This window comes from Pleurodeles waltl, chromosome 11, assembly GCF_031143425.1.
Source record: "Pleurodeles waltl isolate 20211129_DDA chromosome 11, aPleWal1.hap1.20221129, whole genome shotgun sequence".
NCBI lineage: Eukaryota > Metazoa > Chordata > Amphibia > Caudata > Salamandridae > Pleurodeles > Pleurodeles waltl.
In genome coordinates this window covers 186,182,256-186,206,346 of record NC_090450.1, presented here as the reverse complement: position 1 = coordinate 186,206,346, position 24,091 = coordinate 186,182,256, and positions in this window count along the sequence as shown.

Genomic DNA, 24,091 nt, shown 5'->3' with positions numbered 1-24,091 from the left:
TCTTTCATCACGTTTAGTTACTGTTTTAACTAGGTTAACCCATGTTTAGAGTGAATGTGCCATTCCATTCAGTGTTTTGTTGAAGTTATTGTTTTTTGCAGAGTATGATGTTGGTTGTTCATGTAGTGGAATGTTTGCCATTAATGGTATATTGAACTCTTCAGTGTGTAATATCAGTGGTTTCAGAAACGGGTTTGTTGTTTGGTCCTCCTACAAGGCGAGTAAAACATTTTCTTCTTTGGTGGTCTAGTAAGACCGTTGTAGCTTTTTGTTTCACCTAAGTGTTAGGAGAATAGGGGGCTGATTTAAGAGCCCCTTGATCCATACTAATGGCACATCAGAATCATTGCTTTACGCTAGATGGCCAAAACTGCGCCATATTTACGAAGTGGCGCAAGGCAGGCATAGCGCCACTTTCTAACCCTTTACACTACATTATGCCTTTACCAGGCATAATGTATGCAAAGGGGGCATTGCTCGGTTAGGGAGGGCCAAAATAATGGCACAAAGAAATCTGAGAGATTTCTTTGCGTCATTTCTTTCTGCACTTTTAACGCCTGCTCAGAGCAAGCGTTAAAAGGAGGCACACCATTTTTTATAATGGGACTCAATGGGCTTTGTAGGATTAGTATCAAAAAATTTACGCTAATCCTGTAAAGCTCAGAAATAATGTCAACAATTTTGAGGCTAGTTCCCCAAACTACCGCCATGGTCTGCCATATCTTAGATACGGCGCACACATGGTGGCGTTAGGGGGGCGATATTGGGCACAAGCAAAGTGGCACTGCACAGTTATCAGCGCCACTTTTCTTAAATCAGGCCCCAAGTTTATTTGGTTGGTCTGCAAGGGGCAGGCAGTTAAATATTTGTGTATTCTCACTGGTGCATTGTGGTGCTGTGCATTTCTTCCCAAGTTCATCCTAAGTGCATCAGATCTTTCATGCCCTCTTTTGAACTGTCAAGCCATTCCTGCTTACTGAATGAATAATGGATTAATGAATAAGAACCGTTTAGAGAGCTAGGATGCAGCAAGACCTAGTAGAAAAAGAGATATACTTTTAAAGCTTTCTTTAAATTAATGTGATAAACAATGTATTTTAACTTAATCAATAAAGCATTCCACAACTGATGACCTCGATTAGCTAATGATCTTTTGTCAATTCTAGCTTTCCTCACTCTTGGAACTGAGAAGAACATGGGGGCATTTTTACACAGAAGTGGTGCAGGGTGGCGCTGCGCCAACATTGAAAGCACAGCACCACTTCTGAAATGCAGGGATGAGCCATATTTACAACAATACGGCGCACCCCTGTGTTTCCCTAGCGCTGGTGCTAAATTTAGCTGCCAGTGCCAACTCAGGCATCCTTTCACCATAGTGCAAGGGTGTCTCCATTGAAGGAAATGATAGTTTATGTGCCGGACGGTGTCCCTTCCTGCACATAAGCAATCTACAATGGCAATTTGTTACTTCTATGTATGCTGCAGAAGGCAGCACACATAGAAGTAGCCAATTATCATTATTGAATGATTGTTTATGTGCAGAAAGGAACACCTTCCTGCACATAAACAATCATTCATGGCATTTTGCTCTTTCTGTGTGTGCTGCAGAATTCAGCTCACAAAGAGATAAATCAAAAAGGAGGAGAAATAAAAGTATTTCTCCTCATTGCGCCATGCTAACACCACCCCTGAGGTGCTGTTAGTGATTGGTGCTGTCATGGATTTAAGAATTCTTGTAAATCTGGGGCAGCATCAAAAGCAATGGATGTTGCAGTGGAACGCCCACAGCAACACCTATTGCACACCCTTCTGCTGCAGAAAACTGGATCAGAGGGTCCCATATTTACAAGGCGGCGCTAAGCCACAAAATGTGGCTTAGAGCCACCTTGTAAATATAGTGCAGTGCACAGTGCTACCGGAGCATCACAAAAAGTGATGTTCTGGTGGCATTAGCATTAGCATTAAATATATCCGATAGTGTTTCCAGGCTGAAGATTTGGGGGAGGTGTGTAAAATTGAAGCAGAGCGACCAGAGGAGACTTTTCAGTTTCATAATAAACCTTGCAGCATATTCACAAGAAAGTGGTACATCAAAGATGATGAGCCATTTTTCTTGCTCCCCCTTCCAGCACCTTTACAATACGGTGCACCATGGTGGTCGTTAGCACAATAGTGTCCAAAAGTTTGGACGCTATTGTGGCACTTTTCTTGCACTATCATAAAAAATCTTGATGCTAGTGCAGCAAAGCACAGAGAGGCCCATTGAATATAAGGGGTGCATCATTTTAATGCCTGCTCTGAGCAGGCGTTAAAAATGTCAGCAAAAATGGCGCAGTGAACCATAAATTTCACAGCGCCAATTTTTTTGGGCCTCCCTGTGCCAGAACACCCCCCTTGCATACATTATCCCTGACACAGGGATAATGTGGTGCAAGGCGTCACAAAGTGGCACAATGTAAGCATTGTGCCACTTTGTAACAATGGGACGGCAGAAAAGCCACCTAAACGTAAGATAAATGATGCTATGGAGGCTCTAAGGTGGAGCAAGAGGCTTGTAAATATGCCTCCTTGTGTATAAGCTGAAGGGTGTTAAAATTTCTGCAGTTTGAAGGAAGCCAATGGAAGCTGATTCCGGTTGAAGTAATGTGTTCACTTCTTTTCAGTCCTCCAGCAACCTGAAGTGCAAATTTTGCACCTGTTAAGGCTGATGAAGTAGAACCTCCAGCAGATCAACACAATGTGGATAAAACACTTGCCCATGGATATTAGGAGGGTTAAACAGGAGGGATCTGACTTTTCACGAAGGCAGGTTTTGATGAGAGTAGGATTTGCATCTGTGCCTGAGTGGTGTGTCTGATGCATGTTTGGTGTGGGGGTTGGTGAGTGGAGGAGAGAGGCAGGTAATTAAAGTGGTGTGCACATTATAACATTCTTGATGGGTGTGGTGTTATAAGAGATTAAGGTGCTAGGCATCAGGTGCAAAGGTCATGGTAATGCATGCTTTTTTACCAATAGGGAATGGGGGAAAGACGGGTGGAAGGTGTGCGTAGTGAAAAGGGGGTGTCAGATAGACTAATGAGTGACTAGCTAGGAAAGTAGAGTGTAAAGTAGGTGATATTACCAGCAACCATGTATCTCTGTACATACATGTCCATACATTAATTTTGTATTCCTTTCGTTTTATGACCTAGGAGGAGGGCAAAAGAAACTGAAATACTGATTATATTTGGTGTTACAAATCTGATACTAACTATCTGACAATGCATGCAAAGCAATACAAGTTAATGTGCGAACAGACCAATGACAATCTGAATATAATGATGAGTTTCAGTAAGAATGAGTATCAATAGTTAGGTTAACTATTTCACTCCTGTCAACAAATACTGAACAAAATATACACAACAATCACTACTGCAGGCTTGGCGCAAGATTGCAATGCTCCAAGAATAATAAAGAGGCTGCAGAAGCAATTTGCTTTGCCTCCTACCTTTATATCTCTTAGCAGAGTTTTCTCATTTCAAACAAAAGTGTAAATCTTTAATGTGCTATAAAAGATGACAGCTGTTTACACATCTAGCTCTATGCTTTGTATCATATTTTAATTGCAATGGGGGCTGTGTATAACACCTGTAATCATCTGTGCCAAACTGATAATAGGAAAGCAAGAAAATGTGAAATCTACAATCAGTGTTGTTTTATAGCTAACCATATAATTCCTAATAGATAAAACACAAAAGTTTGTCCATCAGCTCTATAAATAAACAGCTGACAAACAATGCAAAACATGTTTGGTACTGAATAATGAAAGTGTTAGTAACCATTTGTGAATTGAAAAGGGCATGTGGCAATATGAAATGGTATAAAAGGGATATAGAAAATGTAAATGAATAAACCAGTAAAACATGGGAAAAATATGGTATTCCAAAACCAATGTATCTGAACCCCGATCAACACTGTGTTTCTGCAGGTTGGGCCATGGTTTTGGATTACGGCTTTCTGTGGATGTAAGCCCTTAGCACGAGTGGCCAGTAACAGGAGCATTATGTAAAGGTCACAAATATGGACTCATGCACAAATATTTATATTTATATATATTACATACTGGCGTTTGCCAATAGGTAGTTATAGTTAGGACCTAGTTTCCACTGAAAAAGTGTTTCTTGACTTGCCTATATCTTTAGCACCGTTTTACAAATCTTCACAAAATTTTCCAAAAAAGGTGAGCCCTGAAATCTTGTTGTGCATGTGAAGTTTCGGGGTGATCCGTTAAGCAGGGGCTGAGAAAAAGGTTGGGTCAAAAATGTGCATTTCTCATTTCAATTCCAATAGTGATTTTAACGCGACTACAGCTCGAACTGCTAGACGGAATTTCACCAAATTTGGCAGAAAGGTCAATTTTGGTACGCAGCTTGTGCTTTTGGTTTCTTGGTATAAGTAGGTTCAGGAGATTTTGGACTAATAAAAGAAAACCAAATATGAATATCTGAAGGAGTGAAGGCTTTGCGAATACTACTGATCTCGTGCAGAGATCTGATTGGCTGACAACACTTCAACCCGGAAGTGTTGACAGCCACTTTGAAACTCGGCTTTAGTCGTGTCTCACAAAAAAGAAAAAAAAGAAGAAAAGGGGGCAAGGTACTTTTACCCTACCCCCATACCCTTTATGAATGGGTCCCCAAAGAACCCTGCCCTCCACCCCCAAGGCTTAGAAGTATTTTCTTTTTAAAAAATCACAGAGAAAATTGTGTCAAATTTTGCTTAGATTTTTTTTTTTTCAAAAGCAAGGGCAGCCTCTCGTGCTTGGTTTTCTTTTGCCCTCAGGTGGGCCAGGTTGCACAGGGTGAGCATAAAAATAGGAGGGGGCACATCGGGCCCCTCTCCTGGAGCTTATGAAAGCTCCAGAGACTGCCACCTCCCTAGGGCAGTGCTCTTTATGTATGTGGGAGGCGGTGCAGCTGCCCCTGTGCCCCGGGGACCGCCACCTCCCTGGAGCAACTGTTTATAATAAAAAAATTGAGAGCAATAACTCATGTACTGACTGTGACGAGTGGTTTCTTTCTTGTCAATTGCTGATGAGACCCAACCTCGCCATGCACTGCTAATAACCCCACAAATTCCAGCACTCGTGACATCTTTGATAACATCATTGATAATATAACTGTAACATCTGGAGTAAAATTACTGATGGGATAACTGTGCATAGCAGGGAAGCGAGTTATAGTCACCTTGGGCATGGCTTATAGTTACTTGAGATAACTCTAACCGTACAGTTGCATTTCTATGGTTTTGTACATTTAAAATGGGAGCCTAATTATAAAGTCCCTGTAACTTTTGTTTTTTAAGAGAATATCGATAGTGGAATAGGCTTTTTGCCAAAAAACATTGACTTTTTTGTCTGAGGAAGCACTATCTTTGAATAAATGTATGAAATTATCGAGTTCTGCATTTTCATGTTCTTGGTGAAAAAAGACCACGATGTGGAATCTGACCCCATGGTGCAGCTTTTTTGGGTGGAAGTGAACCTACCTAAGTGAGGATACATATACACATATACACATATATATATATGTTTATATATAAAACCTACTGGCGTTTGCCAATAGGTACTCATAGGTAGGGCCATGTTTCCGTAGAAAAAGCATTTTTTGACTTGCCTATATCTTTGGCGCCGTTTGACGAATCTTAACAAACTTTTCCCAAAAAGTGTTCTTGAGAATCTTGTTGTGCATGGAAAGTTTAGGGATGAACCCCTAGGGAAAAAACACACTTTTGAAAAAAAAATGTTGCTGCGAAATTGTGACAAATTCATGGATTTGCGGCAACAAACAAAAAAAGAAATAAACACAGTCTTCCGCATTTGTTAATTCTGAAGCCCTCAAGTGAATTAAGTCCCGTGGGCATTTTTATGCCCCTCCACCATCCCCAGGGACCACCACTTCCTAGGGGCTAAAAAGATCATATGTATGGGGTGCCGCCATCCCCCGCAGCCACAGGGACTGCCACCTCCCCGGGCTAAAATCTCATTAAAAGTGGGGTGGGACCACCTGGCCCCCCCGCAGCCCCGGGTACCACTACCTCTTCAGGGCTTTAAATAAATGAATTTGGGGACTGCGGCCCCCCCCAGCAGCCCAGGGACCACCACCTCCCTGGGGCTTTAAATTAATATAATGTCAGGGGCTTGGTGGGCCCCTGCAGCCGTAGGGACCACTACTTCCCCAGGGCTTTAAATAATGCAAGGGGCCACCCTGCCCCACTGCAGCTCTGGGGACCACCACATCCCCGGGGCTGACTTAAGATAAGATAGGTGGTCTATTGAGGACACCCTGCTCCAGGGATCGCCACCTCAACAGGGATACTTTAAATGTTGGAAGGAGGCCACACGGCCCCGTCACAAAGTTACTGATGGCCCTAGGGACGGCTCCTGCTATGTCCCAGAGTGCCCACCCCTGGGATAGAGCTGTTTGCTCTGATTTGGCAGGCGCTCACAGATTGAGATATAGTTACACTAGGGCATGAGTTATAGTTACTTGAAATAACTCTAACCATAACTGCTGAATTTCTTTGGTTTTGTGTGAGTAATATCAGAACCTAACTATAATGTCCCTGTAACCTTTGTTTTTTTAATTGAATGTATATATATATATATATGTATATATCCATATATAAATATATATATATATACTTTTAAAATTCTACCAAAGATGCTGCTCCTTACGCAGCCTGTTCTAACGTCCATGAGGGTACACCTCACGCATGCATCATTTACAGTTCGAAAGACTCACAGGGCTTTGGTGCCCGTTTTTCACTCTTACGAAGGAATCTGTAAGAAAACAAAGGTTAAAGTTTAATTATGGTCCGGAAAATGTATTTTCCCTATTAAAACCACATTGAAACTACACAAAAGTTATAATTATAACTTTCAGTTGCAATTTAACCACCACCTTCTAAATATTATAAGTAGCGGACCACTTTACCTCATTACATACTCTTATCAGCCTGCTAACCACACAATACAGTCACTACTAGATAGCTATAGCTACGTCTGCTGTTACAAAGGAAAAGGTTATTTTGTGTTGCTAATAACTTTGGCACCATTTGAGGAATCTCAATTAGTTTTTCTATTTTATGCCACCAAACTTTAAAAAAATTGCTGCTTTTTAGATAGTTTCTGCATGGGAAGTTTTGGGGGATCCATCAAGCGGGAGCCGATAAAAAAGAGAATATATGTATGTGTATATATACATATATAATATATTTTCACATAAAAAAACAAAGGTTACAGGGACGTTATAGTTAGGCTCACATTTTAGACGTACAAAGCCATAGAAATTCACCAGTTATAGTTAGAGTTACGTTAAGTAACTGTAACTCGTGCCCTTGCCATGCATGTTTTTTTGTATTTTTTTAAAAAATGTGCTTATTATATTGACATTATCAATGATATTATCTAAGATGTCTTTAGTGCTGTAGTTTGTAGGGTAATTAGCAGTGCATGGCGAGGGCGAGAGTTATAGTTATCTTAGGGTACGAGTTATAGTTACTTGAGGTAACTCTTACTATAACTGGTGAATTTCTATGGTTTTCTACATTTGAAATGTGATCCTAACTGTAACTAAACCCATGTGTTTTGCATCTCAAATCCCACCACAATGCCCATGCTTTGCCACCCTGATGCAGAGTAAGGCAACACCGTGACTTGTGCTGCCTTGCTCACTCCACATCTCAAATTCCAGGAAAACCGTGCAAAGTGACCTCTTGTGGCCTTGTAGAAATGGGTCTTCAGTTTGCGCCGCTGGTGTGTCACAAAAAGTGAGGTGGCAGCAGTGGAAGCTGCATCAACATATGCCCCATGGGACTGAAACCACACATCATGCATGGACATATGACCTATATACAACCTGCCATTAATAAAGAAAAGAGATTCAGCTCACCTGAGATGTTGGTCAGGTGTGGTGTATGTGAAGTATGAACACATAGGAAACATACCAAGAGCCTCATGTGCATTGACTGGCATGGCGATACAATGGCAATACATAGCACACACCTGCCCGGGTGTGCTAGTGAGACCACGCAGGTGTCAGCTGCCATGGTAGAGCCCATTCGAAATAATGCCATGCTCTAAATCTGGCTGGGTCAGCGTAAATGTGTGATGCACATCAGAGGACCATGTGAGTTGAAACCAAACATGATATGTGGCCCTGGTGGGCCCATGGTTGTGCAGTGCATTTTAAGTGATAATTGAGTAGGTGGTATTGTCACTATGTCTGAATGTGGAGACACTGCATAGCAATTAGCTCAAAATGGATATGTGTTCCACCAGATAAGCTAACCAATGCACGTGCACTGCTGTGTCTGACAGTCACACTTGTGTTGCAGCTGGGAAGGGATGACAGACAAGAGTCTATTGGGGTACAACTTCCTACATGTCATGTGAACCTCAGTGAAGATGTAGCATCTGGCCTGAAGGAGTCTGAAGGGAAATTGAATCACCTTGCCACATTTGTCTTGATAAGAGGATGTGAAGTAGAGATCTGTCAACGGATATGAAAAACTAGTCTTCCAACACAAAGGGCATGAGTTAGCAATGGTTGGAGGCTGAGGTGGATGTGACCAGTCATGTTGCAAAACTGGGTAGATACATGTCACTAATTCCAGCCCTACTACCATTTGGGGTACAGTTTGATCCACAGCCCATAATTATAGTCAGATATGTCAATACATTGAACACAGTCAGACATATTGTTGCTGTTGTAGGCACATGAGAGTCAATGTATGACCTGGGTTAAATCACTTTGTGGCAGTACGTTGTGTCCCTGGGCTTAAATGAGGATTGGCAGAGGAGGCCTGTACATGTACAAGTGAGTGGCCATGAGTTGAAGGATGTGTCATCCTATGCATATAGTCAAATCTGGTAAGTGTAAACTAGGATGATTATCAGTGTTAGCAAACTACTTAGTGTGACACTGACCAAGGCCTCAGATTGACAGACATACATACAGCAAAAAAAATGGGAAAACCTGTTTTGGCCTGTCTCCCCTTTCACATTAAGAATGCCACTTACAGAGCACAACTATGTTTGCCAATCTTAATGTCACTCCATGCTCAACCTGACATATTCCTCTCCATAGGCCTTTCACCAAGTCACACATGTCTAAAACACTGCTAGCAAAGACAGATGCATGTAGTTAACATTACATAGGCACATATGCTAAACACAGTAAACATGAGGTACACTTTTATGTAGAATTGAACAACATTTAATGTAAATTTAAAACTTAGCCTATATAAAACTACCAAATCTACAATACCTTAACCTACATTAAATAAACTACGCCTAATCTAAACTATGTTATCTAAACAACGCTACCTTATCCTAAAAATATCTAAAATTTTGTTGTACCCGAATGCCTTTGTCCATCTTGTACTCAAGGCCTGCCATCCGTAACTTGAGGTGGGACATGTCCTTTAACATCAGCTGCTCAAAGGGTATACCCTGTCCAGGGGTCTGTGCCTAGGGCAATGCTGGTCCTGTAGGCTGGCTGGTGGGGTACTAGAAATAGGTTTGGCACAGCCACCCTGGTCATCTGTGACATCCTGAACTTTACTTGGCTTTTCAGGTTTGGATAGTTCCTGGGGTGTGAGGAACGATTTTCCAGCTTCCCCCTCCTTCAAAAAAAGTTTTCCCATTCCCTTGTATGACTTGGCAACTAGCCCTATGTGGCAATACCGTTCTGCATGAATGAGTTGGGCCTTCTTCTGCTCCAGGGTCATGCTGACTGTTTGAGTAGACTGAAAATCTGTCAGACAAAGGGTAACCAGGAACGTTTTCAATCATCATGCTAATCAAATTAGCATCAAACATCACATGTTTCATTGCCAAAACCCAAAAATGATCTGTAAGGATAAAGTGAACATATATCTACCTAATATTTCTAATCTCCAAATTCACTAAGGCCAGAGTACCAAGGCTTAGCAAATGTTGGCCAAAGCAATTGCATAATCTTGGCACATCTAGGTATAACCATGTCATTAGAGAGGATGCATAGGAGCACTGCTGTTGTTGTATACACATGGTATGCTACATATATCATTATTACTGATCGTTAGTGTCCCTTCTGTAGCCTGCAATGGGCTGGAGTCCATTGGCATTGCCCAAAGTAAGATGAGCAATGCCTGCAAAGTGCATATGTTACGTCACAACATTGGGTACCTTTTATGGCATGGACACATGTATGGATACGTTGCTACATAGACTTACCATGTCCCAGGTATTCGAATTAAGAATGGAAGGTGAATAGCTAACTCTCATCAAAGATATAGTAAACATCTCATTTATAAACTGATATAATCCCATGGTGCACCACTCCATTGGTCATTACATGCAGTCAATGTAATAGCATGTGTCCCTCTACACAGCCTAGTGGCTATCCCTACATGTCAGATATTTATGTCATCTTGCTGCACATCAGCACTCAGCGCATCCATGTGATGGATGTTTGTGTGCATTCTATACATCTCATCTGCCCAGGTATCATGTGATGTGATTAGCAATTTTGGTCCAAAGTGTAAACCTGTTTGTGAAAAATTTGGAAGACTATCAATGGTAACAGAACCAGAAGTTGGATTGGGCAATGGCCTTTTGGTTGACTATGCTGTGCAGACATGCCTCTGGTCAAACACATCTTTTCTGTTATGAGGACAGGGCAAAGTATGTTTATGTATCCACAATTGAGTATGGGGCAATTGACAACATGAGTGAAGCCTTCAAATGCTACATCATGTGTGGAATGGTGTCATCTAGGCCTGCTATAGTTATGGGCGTATGTATAAGCCCCTCTGCCCTGCTGGAATGTCACTTTTAGTTGACGGTCCAACGATGCACACTGCAGGCCCATATTTACAAGGGCACATAAAGCCATCTTGTGTGGCTTTTCATGGCCTTGTAAATATAGACTGACGTAACACAGCTCAAGTCGCTGTGTTACCCCCCTCTGCGACAGGGAGGCGTGACGTGGGTGTTACGGTGGGTGTTCCAGAGTAACCCCCAGGGCATTTGACGCATTCCCAGATTTACAATATTTTATAAAGCTGGGAATGTGTCAAAATCCTACGCCTCCCCAGGGGAGGTGTAAGGCAGGGTCAGCAAGGAGAAATACCTTTATTACTCCTTGTTTTACCTTGTTCTATGTGTGCTACAGCACACATAGAAAGAGGAAAACACCTCTCTTGATTGTTTTTGTCCTGGAAAGTGTCCCTTCCTGCACAAAACAACCATCCCTGCAATGCAGACATCCTTGCACCATGGTGCAAAGGCACCTGCATTGGCACATGGCAGCCCACTGTGCCCCAGTGCAAGGGAGAATGACAGGACTGTGCTGTATCTTATACTTACAGTGCATTCCTGACCTTTTCTTTGGATGCAGGGCAACACAGCAAGAAGGCTTGTGGTGCTGCCCTGCGCCAAAAACATGAATATATCGCCTTTACTCTCTCTTCCTTCACTGTGGTGTGAATGCATGCATGCCATACAAATTGGACAAAGAATGCAATGTGAGCAAAGACAGTAGAATTGTGCATCTGACTTACATTTCGAAGGTGAACCATCCCCAGCCACGTTCACCTATGAATCCACTGTCACATATTTTCACAGACTAAGACATTTTGGTTATGACTCCTCTGTCAGCCCATCTATCATGTGGTCCAGATGAGATTGGCAAGGTATTTTTGACATTGACTACCTTGACATTGGTACCTTGACATTAGTCAGATGTGAATGCACATGCGACAAATGAAATTTTGAATTATGAAGTATTTTTTCTCTCACAAATGATTTCTTTAGGTTAGGGATTCACATTGAACATGGCATTGCAAACATCATCCCACATCACACACAATCCTTGCACTACGCAATAAGCATTCAGGATGACACTCACGAGTAATATCTGGATCTTTGAAGATCTCCACCTCACTCATTCTGTATGGGTCTGGTCTACCTACAAGGCATAGCATGATACATTACACTGTGAATGTAGAACACATGCACTGTGGACAAGAGAAGCACAGTACTTATCAATAGCAATTGGCTATGTAAGTCTTCAGGTTGTAAAGAAACAAAGAGCACAGTTGACATGCATTAATGATACACATAGGTAAGGCAGGGTGAAGTGTACACACATATGATGAGCCAAATGATGCATCTACTGGCCAGATTGTGGAACCAGTTCAAATACCTCACCACTACAAAATGACACAAGGATACCTGACTTTCATGGTTTTGTGCACCTAATGAACCTACATACCACACTATGCAATGTTTTACAATACCTGTGCCTTTTACATATCTTTACATGTCCATGACAGTGCTATAGACTTCAGTCAGTAGCCATCCTTGTTCATTGATTTAGCTGAGGGCAGTACCTGTAGGTGCTGCATAGTAACAGATATTGTCCAACCATGCCTTCTGAAGGTCCAACGATGAATAGCAAAAATTTGAACACCATCATGTATGAGATATGTTCTGATGTCTCTCAATCAGCCTGTCAGAGATTTGGAGATAGTTACATGTCATTGAGTTCACCTGTAAAATACATTGGGTCTCCTTTACAAGAGGCCTGAACAACTGGAGTGTTATTTATATTTACAGCTCCATTGGATCCGCCCTCTCAACCATATCTATGAGGCCATGGAAAACCACCCTGCTTGGCTTGGCATGCCTTCATAGGTATGAAGTAAGGCTAGGCAGTGCAAAGAAAAGCTTAGCCATACTCTACATCAAGGAGGTATTTCATGTGTGTTGTGATTGCTGTCCAAAAATAACAAAAACGTGCCTTGACACCTTCTCTGATTTGCAAGACTATTTAAACCAGGGAAGGCATCAATACTGCATGCCTGCCCAGGTGAAGCATAACGAGGAGGATCATATGCAATTATCTTTGTGTTTTCAGTACTGTATGTTGGCTGCATTCCACTGCACACTGAGAAAAAGGAAAACACATCCATTAAATGTTTTTGTGGAGGAAGGGGTCCCTTTTATACATTAACAATCTTACCAGCAATGCAGAAACCCCTGCACCGTGTTGCAAGGGTACCTGTGTTCGCTAAAGCCACCAATTGGGGCACCTGTGCAGGCAGAAATTATAGGAATGCCTCATATTTCATGACTACAGGCCAATCCTGCACTTTTATTTTGATGCTGGCCAGCACAGCCAGAAGCCTTGTTGAACTGTCCTGCACCATAAAATGAGAATTGAGCTGCCACTGACTTTTGCAGAAACATTTGTGTGTCAGATATAATCTGTAATGCCCAGTGACAACACTACTTGCCAAATGCTTGTGGTGCAAGATGCTCCTCTGGGGCTGCCCTGCACTTCCTGGTTTGGAACATGGAAGTATCCCGTGGGTCCATTGGGCATGCGCAGCTGCTTTGTATGCCCCGGGACACTTTCATATTACCAAAAGGGCTGCAGGCACTTGTTAGGAGATGCACTGACAGTGCACATTTGATGGCGGCCTTCTGGAGGAGGTAAAGGTGGTCCTCTGGACCCCACAGACACCACCTCAGAGGCAGGTGAAGTCAGTCGCTGCACCCACTTGCAAGGGGATCTCAAAACTCCCTTAAAATTGTAGGTCTCTTGCCGTTGCAAAATGACACACAGAGTGCCTGCTTTAAAGCAGCTCAATTTTTCACTAAACAGTGATGCCTCCAGAGCAGCACAAGTTTGTAGCTGCTGTTTAGGCAGCACATTACATGTATAGGGCACACTTTATCTGTTTGCGCACAACACACCTGTTTTAAGGTGTGCCGAGATGCAAAAAAAGAAAGTGTGCCCTATGTATAAAAGCGCCACTGGTCTGTGTGGGCTAATGACAGCCCAGTGTTTTAATGACTTTGTGGCATGCTTTGTCTCTTATACATAGTTTGATGGGGGCATGGCACTTTGAGTCTAAAACTTATGTGAGCCACAGATGCATTGAATACAACGCATCTATAGGCAAATGAGACACGGGGAAGAACTTACAGAATATGCAGCATATTTATACTATGATTGCGCTGGATTTGCGGAATTTTGTTTACGCAAATCGGGTGCAAACCTGGCTCCATATTTATATTTTGACCTGTCTAGCATCAAAATATTGGAGTTAACGTAATTTTTTTACAGTGGAAACTTACCTTGCGTCAATGAGATGCAAGGTAGGTGTTCCCGGGCAAAAAATGACTCTTAGGCCTTTGCGCCTTATTTATCCTCCTGTGCAAAAATCATGCACGGGAGGAGGAGGGCCTTAAATATTGGTGCTAAGCCTGTTTAGTGCCATTATTTAACACCTGGGTCAGGGCAGGCATTATGGGAACTGTGGGCACATTTCCTTGGTCGGAGACCATGGAAGCAGTCCACAGGTGCCCTTCCTGCCCCTAGGCACACCCCAGCCATCCCCACCCACACCTGGAGGACACTCAAGTATGGGGGACCCATCCAAGGTAAGTCCCGACAAGTGTTTATTTTTGTTTTACAAAGTGCCATAGGGGGGGCCTAACTGGGGCCCCCCTACATGGCACTGTGCCCAATGCCATGCCCAGCGGACATAAGTCCAATGGGCATGGACATTGGGCTGGGGGGCATGACTTCTGTCTTTGCTAAGACAGGACTCATGTCCCTGGGGGTTGTGCATCACAAAATGACTCTAGTCAGGTTGGAATCAATATTGTTGAAGCTCACCTGACTAGCGCCATTCTTTGACACACAACCTCCAGTCTCCCCTACGCCTCCCCTACCCAGTCATCATGATTTATTTTGATGCTAACAGGGCCTCAGCGCCAGCTAGCATAATTCCTTAAATATGATGCCCGGCTGGAGTCTAGGTTTGGCGGTCGCCGGCAGTATACTTTTTGACGCAAACCTGCATTAGCACAGTTTGCGTCAAAAAGTATAAATCAGGGCCTATGTGTGCTTACAAACATCTCCACCAACTGTGACTCCAATGTAACTCAGGAGGTTACCCTCCCAGCTGACTTCATCCATCCAGCGATGCTTTAATTGGTGTATTGTCCACTCTATTTTGAATAGCCGAATCATGTGCTACCGCACGTTCTCCCATCTAGTCTTCCTCTCCTGCATTGGGTAGCTCTATAAGACCCGGCCACCACTGACTATCACGTTCAGGATGTAGTGTGTGATGAGCCACAGGAACCCATCAAACTCCTGATCGTCCACGTTTCGTGATCGCTCTTTCCAGACATGTCCCTCCCCAAACACAATCTTACCCCAAAATGTCCACAAATATTTAAAAAAACACAACTACCTCTAACAATAATAAACCCTCAAAAATCAGACACCCAACAATATACAGGACAAAACAATACAAGAAACAATTACAAAACACAATTTAAACTTTTGGGACAGAGCAGGGACAGCACACTATAACAGTACCAAAATACACCAACACACTCTCCAGCAAAGATAACATGTAACCTCTAGCAAGCACTGACAGAAAGACTGGGCGGCAAAGTGAAAGTAACTTCACACATCCTGGTTTGCAGCATGGCAAAGCCATTACATCATTTCCTGGGTGTATGCATCACGTTTTTACCAAATGCCCCATGTTTTTATGCTTCCAATGGTAAAATGGGCAATGTGTGATTTTCACACAAGGCATGACAAGTGACAAGGCACCATGAAGTAGTTCTGACACCTGAGCTGGGAAGCATCGCATCTGCCAGACTCGAATGGGTGAAGAAAATCATGCATTAAACTAATGCATCTTTTATTTTGATGCAATGGGGCAAATGTGTGTTTTACAGTGTAGTATGTGTTGAAATGCATGTAGGCAATTACATAGATCAATGTGTTGCATGGGGCTATTGGAGGGGACAAGCTTGATGTATATGAATGTGTTGCATGTGCATGTTGAGAGTGCACATATGTGTGGCATTGCATTACTGGTGAGTCACTCCCTATAGTGGAAATGTCCTCTGTTTGTGTGACTACACAGCTTACAAGAGGTGTGCCCTGTGCTAAAAATGCACACAATTTAATTTCTGCACTATCCCCAGGTTTGGGGGAGACTTACATTGCCCTGGTGGCTGCACATTGAATTGTTAAATGGAGCAGTTTTAGTAACAACTCCATGTTGCACTGTGCTTGCAGCCCCTGTCTGCAAAGTCATAGGGTATTACAGATCCCCTTGTGTTGGAAAGTGGATTATTGGTAAGGGCAGGTAAATGGGTTCATTTAGGTCTCAATAAATTAACCCCAACTCAACCCTTGGTAGCTTGGTAACGAGCGTCAAGGCTTAACTTACGAGACAAATGCGTAAAGCATTCAAGTATCACAAAACAATAATTAAATAAAACACAGGAAACAGTTTAAAAATCAGAAACCAATTTATAAAAATAGGAAATATTTTTAGCTTTAAAATGACACCAAAACAAATAAAATTAGTGTTTTTTAGCGCTTAGAAACGAATGGCACCAATCTGGTCATCTGGTTGCACCTCGACCGGGGGAAAGTTAAAGTTTGAGGCTGACTGCGATGGAACCCTGCTCGGCTACAGCAAGCAGGAGGCCTCAGTCAAAAGTTTACCTTCGGAATTAGTCATTTTCTTGAAGATTTTCTTCAGCAGGGCAAAGTCGTCAGTCCGATCTGACTGGAGCAAACCTGAATCTTGATCCGACGTCCCTGGAGCTCTCTTCTGATAGACTTCCTGGGAGGTCCAGGTCAACTTTCTACGTTCGGACTTAGTCTCTTTTTCAGAGATTTTTATCAGCGGGATGAACCCGCAAGTCAAGCCGGGTCATGGTTGAGGCAAGCCGGCTAGAGTTGCCAGGGTGAGTAGGTCCCTTTATGGAGTTGAAGCCAGGCAAAGTCCTTCTTGTGTTGAAGACCAAGTGTGCAGCTAGTGCAGTCCTTCAGAGTGCAGTGTCCAGGTGCTGGTCAGGGGTCCAGCAGGGCAGTCCTTCTTCTTCTGATGTTCTTTCTTGTAGGAATCTGAGGTGTAGGTACAGCTCTGCCAATTGTATCCTTGCTCCTGGGTGAAAAACAGGGGGGTCCTAGTTCTCCAATCAAATGCAGGGCCCTTCCCCCTGTGATGACCACTTCCTGGAAAGTGTGGCAAAAATCAATCCCAGGGAGCCAAATTCATCAAAGAGGGAGGTGCTGGGTTGCTCCAAGTGTCCTTCCCGTATTTGAAAATCAGTTTGACAGCCCCCCCTTACTGCTTCCCCATTGACTGAGGTAGATCTCCTCCTCCAGGCACATCCTTTGTGTTCAGCCTAGGCCACTTCACACCTCCTCATGGCAGCCTGGCCAGGCTGCCAGAGGCTGGCCAATCAGAGAAGGGAACTACAGAGTTGAAGCTGGCAACTTTTCAGGTAGAGTTTAAAAATCTTTATCTGAACTAGTTTTCTTAAATCCAATAATTATAAGTTGTGGGATGTATTATAACAATGCATTGGATACCAAACTTGAGGAAACTGACACTTAGGGGGACTTTGTTAATTAAAATTAACATTTTAGCCAATGGAGGCCATTCACTACAGTGAGAGAAAAACAAATTTGGCTATTTTACCTCACCAGTGCTTTTAAAACAATTTCGATAAGGTCCCTGCTTATAATTACTCCCAACCCTAAGGGCACATAGGGCATACCTTAAAGGTGGTTTATATGTAAACATAGGGTAGTTGAAGACTCTGGAAGTACTTTTAATTCCAAAGTCAAATTTGCATATAACTTTAGTTTAAAAGCAGCCAGCAAGGCAGGCCTGCCTTTAAAATGACACTGAGCACCTCAGCAGTGTACCCATGGGTGCACTATTTATGCTGGGATCCCTAAACCTACATGCCCTAGCATATACTAGGGACTTACATGTAGGTTTATACTGCCAATTTTAATTAGACTAATTTGCATATCCACTTTACACAGATCACTGGCTATAGGACTGGTGAGCAGTACCCAGGGCAAAGCCCAGAGTCAGTAACCACCAGTATCTGTCCAAAACGTTTGGGGGTGACCAGGGCAAAAAGGAGGACTTTCCTATACCTTGCAGACAAGTACAATTAGTGACGACAATCACCTGCAAGTGTATGTCTGGGTGGGGCCATAGGAACCACTTTCACCCCTTCCAGAGAGCCATAAACAGGGAGTGAACTGTCAGCACACTGCATGACACCTTTTTTGGCTCTGCTCTAACGTTTTTGATACAGCACATATGCAGTGGCAAGGTGATTCGCTCATTTGTGTAGGGCCACATACCCCTGCAAAAGATTAACCACCATCTGTTGATAGCACTATTAACATAAATGGCCCAGGTATATTACTCCTTCTTAAAGGGCTGCATTAACGTTTGCTGCCCCTCTGGGATTTACAAAGTGTCCTGGGGGGGTACCAAAGCAGCACTTCTCTGATACAGCCCCTTGTGTTAATAAGGGGACATGCATGGTAACATTTTTGGAATGCCTTACAGAACGATATGTAATGCATTGCAGCACTTGACGCAGATTTTTAGAAATGTCTTTTAGGCACACACAAGGTGTGTCAGATTGCCCCTTCCCTGGCTTTTGGATTGTATTTGGACATTTCGTCCAATGGATGTGTAACAGCATGGATGCAATGATGACACATAATGGTAGGTGATCTAGCCAGGAATGTTCTTCATTTGTTGACATCATGCTGTTCGTAAACAAGGTTTCTGCCCACAGGAAACTCCCTTTCTTACATGTTGGGGTGCTCCCCTCTGACAAATCAAGACAGCGAAAGCATGATTTTAGTAGTCCGAATGTCCACTCAACAATGAACCGGGTCCTGCTGAGGAAATGATTGTAGTTGTGCTGTGCTTCCGTCTGGGGATGTGCATATGGAGTAATGACCCATGGCTGCTGACCATGTTCTTGGTCAGCTGTAAAGACAGAAGGTAAACTATTAGACAGTGTTCATAATGGTTGCTGTGCCCACACTCATTTACATACTGTTTTCTGTCCGGAATGAACCAATCACTTTTCAAACAATATGAGAGGTATACTTGCATTGTTTGACACATGCACTTTCATTTTTGTTATGACTGACACTGTACTACACATACAAGTGTAATGTCTTGTGTTTTACACTTACTATTGGTCTAACTTGTGAGTGGCAATGATATGACCATGGTGAGTCTTGGAGAGAAGGGAGAGTAATTTAGCCATTGAGCAGACACTTCTCTCACACTTCTAAATTATGTTTTTTGGGACTATTGTTGGCATTTCTGAACTCAAACATGGCTGTTTTTTCAAGGTGTAGCCAGTGCAAATGATGCTGTTCCATTCATTCACACATTTCTGGATATGATAGTAGTAGTCACTGTTGTTCTTTAGCTACTGCCATGTAAACTTCATGAGTGCATGACATTGTGGTACATGATAGTCTACACATGGCAGTGACTATGCCCACTGATTTAACAGTACAAAAGGGGAGAGGTTACTTGGAGTTTTGCACTGTACAGTGCAACTGTCAAACTCTCAGAACTTCACTGCCTCACTGATTGAGGACAGTGTAGGAAACATGTTTTTACCTGGTGCAGTGTCCTCGGTTTTCCACCTGCACTTGCAGATAATGGCCAGCATAGCACCAAGAAAGACACATTATGGGAATGGTGAATGTGTAGCTGCCTAGTCTATTAGCTAAGCTTTGTATACAAGGGCATACCTTGCTGCACACTGTGAACCCTTGATTGACTATTTGAGTAGGTTTTTGTATCACAAAATGGGCCAGACATAGGATGGCAGGTGTGTTAATATGATGATTAAGGTAATTTTCCATAGTGCACATGAGCTGAGTATGGTCAAATAATTGATCCTCTTTAGGTTTCACAGGTATTGGTCACATGATATGCCCCATGGCCATGGGAGTTACCTGTGGACACACAGACATCAAAAATTGAGCTCCTTCCTTCAACCTGATATTGAAACACAGCAGTTTACATGTTGTTGCGTTGTTCAGGATCTTGCCACCAATTTGAAACACACACAGGGCCTCATTTCCAGGTTGTTGCCACAAGACAGACAGGGAGCCACTTAGCTCCAAAAGAAAAGAGCATGAATGTGTCATATAAATGAAATATGGCACACTTGTGCTTCTTCTGGATGCACAATATCACCGAATGGTGAATAGTGACAACACATGCCCCCTTGCACCACAGTGCTGATGTGTCTGCATTGTGGGCTCAGTTGTTTTTTTGCCGTAAGGGAATCTTTCCTGAACACGGACAAACATGGTGGGCTTTTGATGCTTTGTATGTGTGCAGCAGAATGCAGCACACACAGGAAGAGTGACTAACAATGAAAATTAAGTTATGTTACTCTTCTTACACCTACCCTGGGCAGGCACACATTTTTGGCATCTGGGATTGTTTTAAATGCATTAGATGTTGCATGGGTAAACTCAACATAAGGCCCATGGGACACATCCTTGATGCTGAGTAAGACAAAGCAGCATTTTGCAATGCCTTGCCTTTGTCCATATCTATGAGACTATGCAAAGGCACATAGGGTGACTTTGCGTTGCCTCATATTTCAGCTCGGATTACCTGCCTCACCGGAGCGTCATGGAAATGGACACCCCAGCAGTACAGGATTGTACATGAAGCACACAGTGGTTTCACAGGTCTTGGCATGTGTGACTTGTATGGTTATATTGCACCTGAGCCATGTGTTTTTCTTCAAGTATGAGGCGTACTCCTGCCACATATACACTGTTTCATTCACCCAAGAAAAACATGGCAATTTTAGGCAACATGATTTACTGTAGTTGGGTGAGTGTATGATGGCATCTAGGATGGAGTGGAGGAATGCAGAAAATGATGGTTGTAATAATCCTGCCACTTCGGCATTTGTGGATTGGAATGAGCCAGACACCAGAATGTGTAAAACTGCCATCACATTGCCCTGCAGAAGGATGTTGGATGACCTCTGTGATGTCTGCAGCTTTGGGGCAATCTGGTGTAAGAGCTGGACAATGGACTCCCTGCTTAGCCTATAGTAGGTGATGACGTCCTCCTCCCTGAATTCAATGAGGGTAGTCCTCTGCCAGCATATCTGATCCCTTCTCCTGCACTGCCTCTGTGGGGTTGGGGGTGGTGGCCGTCTTCTTCTCGGTGCTTTGAGCTGGAGCTAGAGTAGGAGTACCTCTATGGTGTAGTTGCTGCTGCTTGCTGGTGTGTTTTGGGTATGTTCTGCTTATGTACCAGTGTCAATGCGTTATGTTTATTTCTTGGTTGCCGATGCGCAGGAATTTTGACATATTTTGGAGTCTGCGTGTTATTTGCCAGCGATACGTCACTTTAATAAAATCTTGTAAATTTGGATGCATTACTTCTGTGTGGGATTTTAGTGGGAACATCTACCTTGCACATGATTAACGTTACCTAACTCAGTTGGTAGTTGCACAAGTAAAAAACGGCACAGGACAGAGAAAAGTGACACATTTCACCGAATGTGCCACTCCTGTAAATATGGAGCATTGAATGCACCATCGCTGCTTCAAAAACAATGATGCAGCGGCATCACAAGCTCCTTATAAATATGGCCCTCTGTCTTGATGTTTTTGGGCTTCGGGTAGGTGCTGAACATCTAGGTCTATATGATGTGCAGACACTGTTTGAGACTTTAGATATCTGGATAGAGTTGCATATCATCAGCATATTGGTGACTTTTTAATTCTGAAATTGATGAGTAGAGCAGTGGTTCCCAACCTTTTGACTTCTGTGGACCCCCACTTTATTATTACTGGAACCCAGGGACCCCTGCTGAATCATTTTTGGAATACGGGGAGCCCCCGCGGAGTCATTACTGAAAGCTGAGGTCCTAATCAGTTAACGTTATTCAATTTTCTGAGCAGTTGCGGACCCCCTGAGGAGGCTTTGTGGCCCCCAGGGGTCCCCGGACAACAGGTTGGAAACCAGTACAGTAGAGCACTAAGTGACTTCAAGTATATTAATCATTTTATTGTAGAATATTTAACAACCTTTTTTTAATTGAATGAATAATGTAAACAATATTTTGATTAAAATGTGATTAAATGACTTTTAATTAATTCTAAATGAACGTTTAATCATTTAATACACAATTAAACATATTACTTTTATTACATTAGGTGTGACTTTCCTTTCAATTTAAACTTCAGAAATTTAATTTTAGTTTAATTTAATATTTTGAAAATAATTCAATTTTTAAATAAAATACATGTAATAGCGCTGTAGCACTTTTTTGTTTTCACAGTTAAAATAAATATACAAAAGTAATTTACATTAATATTTAAGATAAAACTTTTTGTACAAATCTTCAAGTTTCATAAACATTTTTACCGTTCCCGCTTTTTTATTTTTTCCACCAGCAGGGTGGAGACATCCCTATGGTAAAGAATAAGGAAACGGGAACATGTTTTTAACCTTTTGAAACTAGTTTTCACTATGTATGTTTTCTGGGCATTTTAGAATACGCTCCTGTTTGTTTTGATATAAAGACACTCATGTGGTGGGGAAGCAATAGCTTTAGTGGGATATTTTTTAATAGCGTCCCGTGACCACGTGTGAGATATTATGCCTGCTGGGACAATATTTTGCTATGATAACGTTTATTTACCAGCACTAGGGTAACTCGTCTGAACTGGGGAGTATGGAGTAGGACCACAGCTTACTCATATGTTATACCTACTAAGGTTCATTCTACCTTCTAAAGAGGTTGATCGCCTGAAACTTTATCTACAATTTTTGTACATTAATTTTCTTGATACATAGATTATTTGAAGAGACAGCCTAACCATACATGTCTAATTTCTTCTTGCAGTCTAGAAACTGCCTGTCTGTATTGTCAGAAGCCTGTAGGAGAATGTGCGTAGCAGTATTCAATTTTAGATACTTGTATGTAAGCTAAAACCATGTACAAAGGAACATAAGAAATCACACAATGTCTGCCAATTTGGGCTCGACCTAGACAATGTTTAATGAATTCACAATGAGTTGTTGTTAACATTACTGTTGGCAATTCTCACAGTCCAGATTCAAATGATTATCTGCCTCTAGGTTTACAATGACATTTTGTCATTCAATATGTGTTCTGCTCTGTTCCAAAATGGTGCCCAGCTATGAATTTTGTAAGTCGACTTTCATTTTCACTGTACACTTATGGGTGATGGCATCGTGACACCTCTTGACCGTCAGCAGGGCTGTTATACAGCCAAAATGTGTAAAGAGCTGCAGTTCATGCAGAATAAAGGTACACCTTTGCATTCTGTCTGAGCACATTGTTATTTATTGTCAGAAACAGTGGGACTCAAATTTACACACAACATTATTCTGCACCCTGTGAGGGTAGGAGCAACCCTAGGAAGGCACACAGTTCTCCTGGTGTGTTAGATCCATGGAAACAAAGTTAAGGCCAAGCAACATCCAGGAATAATCTTTGATTATTGAAGAATATATGGATCAACAGTTGGCACCGATGGGTATTTTCATACTCCAGAATGATCCAGTCAGAGTGAAAGTAATTTTGATATTCAGGTGCACAGCGGCCTGGGGCACCAATGGATGCAGTAACTGCCACCAAAAGTAGGCTAAGTCAAATTTATTGTTATGTGGACACCATAATCTTCTAAACATGATAACTCTAGATTTGCGCTTAAAAGATTGTTTTCTTTAATTGAATAAATCTTCACATGCATTAACAACATCTAAAACCAGGTACAGATTTTACACCAGCATCATAGAGGTCAAGCAAAAGCTATCCATTTCCATAAATATCATGACATGGAGGAAGAACCACATTTGCATATCCTCACTACCGGAATTATAGAATCCCCCTTCTTTGAACCTTTTGTAGGTATCATCATTCGTGTTCCGTGGTCATGCACAATCTAGTCAACTATTTTCTAACTAAAATCAACAGCTATTGAGTTAAACAAACAGAGGTATGCAGATGTGAGTGTACATCTAAGCGGTAGAGGGAAAGTTGGGAGAGGCCACCATGAGGGCAAGTAGTACAGGGTTCATGACATCTGGTGGGGTGAGCCAAGTGCAGGGATCCTGGTGAAAAGGGGTGGGGGAGGTGCAAATTGTCACAGCAGGAATT